We start from the raw sequence: 5,485 nt of genomic DNA on the forward strand, positions 1-5,485 counted from the left end.
TTCTCATCAATAGTATAGGAAGATTCCCTTTTCATCTAAAGTGTGATCAATGTTTAATTTTAGTCATATAAATTTCAAAATTTAAGTTTGGAAGAATCCAAAGAGGTCATTATTCTGGGCTCAGCAGTTCTCCAGTAGAACTTGTTGTGATGATGCAAATGTTTGTTCTGTACCATCTGATACATGTGCCTAGTGAGCATTTGAAATGTGACAAGTGTGACCAAGGAACTGAATTTTAAATTTATTTAATTTTAATTAATTAACAGTTAGATTTAAATAACCACATATGACTAGTACTGTACCGAACAACTCAGTTCTACCTTTACACTGACTTGGTTAAGTCTCAACTAATAATACAATAATTTTTTCTTTTGTAAGTGACTTTTTTTGCCATGAAAAATAAGAATAGAATTACTGAGTCATGGACTTGTACTGGAGAAGGATTCCAAATGGGTCGCAGTCGCAGCCGCGCCCCACGGAGGGAGCGGAGGCGGTCCCGGTCCACATCCCGGGAAAGAGAACACCGGCGCCAAGAAAGGTCCCGGTCCCGGGAGCAAGATCAGAGAAGAAGCCGCTCTCGGTCCCCACCCAGAAGGCGTTCCAGGTCCCCAAGACGACATAGATCCACATCTTCCCTTCTCGACTGAAAGAAAGAAGAGATGAGGAAAAGAAAGAAAGAAAGAGCAAAGAACGTCAGATAACTGAGAAAGACTTAGAGGGCAAAACAGAGGAAGAAATAGAAATGATGAAGTTAATGGGATTTGCCTCCTTTGACTCCACAAAAGGGAAAAAGGTGGATGGCTCTGTAAATGCCTACGCCATAAATGTGTCTCAGAAGAGAAAGTATAGGCAGTACATGAATCCATAAGGTGGATTCAACAGACCTTTGGATTTCATTGCATGAACTGAAGTGTTGAAGAATGATGTTTTTTTCCCTCATCGTGATCAGAACAGTGGATTTTTGTATTTAATATGCATCAAAAACAGGATCACAGTCCTTCCTCCTTGTAAAGTAAGAAAATTTTATTTATGATGTGTGTAGTTCACTTACCCTGCCTCAAAAAAAGAGAAGTTAAATATTACATTTTTTTCCTTTAGGAAATATCGTTTGGGGCAGTCATCAACCCCATTTTTTTGTCCTTATTCCTATGGAAACTGTATACGTTTTTCTCTTGGATGCTCTTTATGACTTTTTAAAATACATAAAAGTAATTTGGAAGTAAGTTTCTCAAATAAAGCAATACTTTCTAAAAAAAAAAAAAAAAAGAATTACTGAGTCATGTAGAAATAAATATAAATTCCTCTATATTAGATTACCTACTTTATCAAATGGAATAATTTAAAGGAGAAAAATCAGCATCTGAAATATTCACATGTTGTAAATGGTATTTTTGGTGTATATATATGTGTGTATGTATATATATGTAAATGGTATGTTTTGTGTACGTATATGTGTGTGTACATATATATATAAGCACATCTCTGTTTCATGCTTATTTTATGTGTATTTGTGTATATGTGTGTACAACTGAAAAATCATAAATTACTCTTTTTTTTGCATTTTTTACATTGATAGCAGGACATTTAATGATGATGGGAACTATGTAGGTGTTAGTTGTTAGAAGATGTATCTCTCTCCTTGGTAATCTATGACTGAGGTAGGGAATGATGAGCAATGCAAGACACAGGTTAACCCTTATACCTAGCTCTGCCTACTAAACAAGGAAAACAGAGGCTGTTCAACATATTTAAAACAAAAAGAGAAAGTCAGCCCTGCTTTTTGACTACCAAGTGATCCTAGCCAATGGCAATTTTGTGTTGTGAATATGGAGGAAGCCTTCCTTCAGGGACCTTCCATGGCTTGTATCTGCTAGAAATGTAGAGTTCACAGCACAGTCTTTTTCTCTCTCTCTTATTTTTTTTTTAGGAAGACCCTTTCATATTATCGTTCTCATGTTGGGGGTGGGGACCTACCAGTTATCACAGCTTGAGTGTGGGGAGAGGGGAGGAGGGGTCTGGTTCAGTTCCCACAAAACATTTCCTAGGGACTTGTTACTTGTGGTGAATACTATGTTCCCTGCAAAAGATTCAGAGAGAAATAAAACAAAGCTCTCCTGTCTCGGTGCTATCTTGTCTTGGGTGCTCTCCCCTGAGGGAGGGAAAAGGGTGAGGCTGGCTGTGGATGGTCACATTTCTTCTCTAGGAGACCACTTACTACAACAAAAACCGGGCACCTTTCACCAGATAATTCAAGAAGGAGGATTTAGTTTAGAAGGGGTGAGTTTTGAAGATATGGCAGGATGCAGACAAGCCTTAAGAGAAAGTGCAAGTCAGGGGGACGGGGACTGGCAGAGTGTCTAACAGGCTTAGAAGATGGGGTGGGCTGCCTATTTTATACTAAATGATTAATAGAGTATCTATTATGTGTCAGACACTGTGGCCAGTACTAGGATTAAAGTGGCAAAGAAGTAGACACTGTTCTCGTTTGGAGAGTATATATTTTATCAGGAAAGATGTACGTCAAAGGAATAATTTACAAGTAATTTATGTATTGCAACTGTTGCATAGTTATATGGTTTTTGTTTCCTTTTCCCACTTCCTCATTCCACAAGCCCTCCCCCATCCAACCTGGAGCCTGACTTATATTGAGGCCAAGAAAACAGCATGTCTTTTGAAATTTGACTCGAGGAGGAGACAGATATTCTTTAGCATAATCAAGTGTAGGAGATACACTGAAAGTTGTATCTTGGCTATATGAAGTTGATAATGGCTTTATACTGAGATTCTAAAAGACTGATCTCAGTGAAAAATTGTTTTCCCTTCTCTTCTGCTATCAGTGATGGAAAGCTCTGGAATGATGTGGCAATGAGACATTAAGGATCTGAATAAGGAGAGATCCAGTGAAAGACTCTGTGGGTCTGGTTGAAGGAGATGAGAGTAAGGAGAAAAGGGGCATAAAAAGAATCAGAGGCTGTGGGAGGAGGGAGAGAGAAAAGGACCCTTGGCTGAAATACTTGTCTGCTTACATCTCAGGTGGCTGTTTGGGAGTGCCCATGTATATGTAGAACATGAGTATCTAGAGGAACTGGGCATGGAACCATCTCTCAAGACAGTCCTCAATGATTCTAGCCCCCTGATATTCAAGTCCTTGTGTGGTTTCCTCCCACTTCGGAAAAGTCTGACTTATATAACCAATATGATATTGTAGAATTGATTGAGTGTGTCTTTGTAGTCAAGGTTGTAAAAAATATGTGACTTCTGCTCTGCTCCCTTGGACCACTCAGTCTGGGAGAATCCAGCTGCCTGTTATGAGAACTCCGAAGCAGCTCTATTGGAGAGGTCCATCGGTGAGGCCTTTCGAGTGAGAAATCTTGGAGGTGGATCTTCTAGCCTGAGTCAAGCCTTCAGATGACTACAGCCTGGGCCAATATCTTGCCTGCAACCTCATGAGACCCTGAGCTAGAACCACTGCTTGAGCTTTTGCTGAATATTTGACCCAAAGAAACTGTTAGTAATGGATCTGTGTTGTTTTAAATCATTATCCATTGGAGTAATTTATTATGTGACAATAGATAGCTAATACTTGGGAAATGAATTAAACGGGATCCACTCCAAGTTTCCACTGCCCTGTGGGTTCTGTAGGAGGTGAACACATTGTTTCAATGTGAGCTGTTTGCGCTTTTGAATTCTCTATGTCTGTTTGAGTAGCTCAAACCAAGCCTTTAGGACTATGTACTATACTTCCCCAGGCTTCCCAGATGGTGCTTAGTGGTTAAGAACCCTCCTGCCAGTGCAGGAGACATGTGTTCAAATCCCTGGGCTGGGAAGATCCCCTAGAGGAGGGCATGGCAATGCCACTCCAGTATTCTTGCCTGGAGAATCTCATGGACAGGGGAGCCTGGCAGGCTGCAGTCCACAGGGTCTCGAAGAGTCGGGCACAGTTGAAGCAACTTAGCAGTCACACGCTATTCTTCCCCATCCTTCATACAAAAGGTCTGATGTTCTGGTTACAATTTTAAGTGCTAAAAGGAGAAATCCAGGGGACAATGAAGGAACATAGCTTGCTGATACTGTTACAGCTTAAATGTAAGAATAATACAGATGTGAGAGACTGAGTAATCTGAATAAAACTTACTGTGTGTACCTGTTTTAAGAATCACCAGCTTGACATTTTCCTGTTGAAAGTATCTTGGTTCTTCTCTCCTCAGTACTATTGACATTTTCTTTTTTCTTTTTTTAAAAAAAGTTTATTTAAATCCATTTCTATTCTAATTTGGATCATATTTTTGCCTCCCTCCCCAAAGAAATTTTTTGCTCTCTATTTTGATAATAGAATATTCTAAAGCACTCTATCTGTATTCTACAACTTCATTTTAAAAGCCAAATCCTTAAAATTGGCATTAGCAAATTAACAACGACATACCATAATAGATACTTTGTTATGTTTTCTGTTGTTTAATGTAACAGTTTGGCCATTGCACAAAAGGATATGTGCCAATGATTATAATTGAAGTACCATCCTAAATCACTTTTTAAGTGGAGAAAACCTATTAAAATTAATTTATTACAAAACCCCCACTATACTCAGCAAGGCAATCTCAAGCAGAATGACACCATGATCTCCCTTGCTCAAATGTTGCTATTTACATATTTAACGTCCTGAACCATTATGGAGATTTCAAAACTGTTTAAGCATTAGCAAAAAGCAGCGTATGAACCTGATACATCTGCCTATTGCTTCTATGTATTTGACTCCTCTCTTTTGGGTGAGTGAGTGCAAGTCGCTCAGTCGTGTCTGACTCTTTGCGACCCCATGAACTATACAGTCCATGGAATTCTCCGGGCCAGTTTAACCTTGTCATTAAACTCAGAAATATTCACGTGTTCGGCGAGATTATGTTATTAAGAAACGGCAGTTTCTGGCGCCCTCTTGTGGAGAAATGCTCCTGGTGTTACTCCTATTGGCAGCTCAGTTGCAGTTCGGGGAAATCTGAAAGGATGAATCATTTTCCTGTTTATTTGTACAACATGATTTGAATTTCTGAAACAAATGTGACTCACTACTTGCTCAGCTACAAGACTGAGGAGTTAGGTAAATTTCTATGAAAGAAACATGAGACATTATAAAAAATTCTGATAAAATGTATTCCTATTAAACTTTGTTAGATGGAATCATTTGTTCTCACTTGTACTGATAATGATTAATTTGCAAAATATCATTGCCTAAATTGGCTACCAGAGAAGGCAATGGCACCCCACTCCAGTACTCTTGCCTGGCAAATTCCATGGATGGAGGAGCCTGGTGGGCTGCAGTCCATGGGGTCGTGAAGAGTCGGACACGACTGAGTGCCTTCCCTTTCACTTTTCACTTTCATGCATTGGAGAAGGAAATGGCAACCCACTCCAGTGTTCTTGCCTGGAGAATCCCAGGGATGGGGGAGCCTGGTGGGCTGCCATCTATGGGGTTGCACAGAGTCAGACACGA

At 39.7% G+C, this 5,485-nt stretch overlaps 1 pseudogene; it reads left to right on the forward strand.

The window, feature by feature from the left end:
• Positions 1 to 243: 243 nt before the first annotated feature.
• On the forward strand, positions 244 to 904 carry LOC102283928 (U4/U6.U5 small nuclear ribonucleoprotein 27 kDa protein pseudogene; annotated as a pseudogene).
• The last annotated feature ends 4,581 nt before the right edge of the window (positions 905 to 5,485 follow it).

This window comes from Bos mutus, chromosome 7, assembly GCF_027580195.1.
Source record: "Bos mutus isolate GX-2022 chromosome 7, NWIPB_WYAK_1.1, whole genome shotgun sequence".
Taxonomy (NCBI): Eukaryota; Metazoa; Chordata; class Mammalia; order Artiodactyla; family Bovidae; genus Bos; species Bos mutus.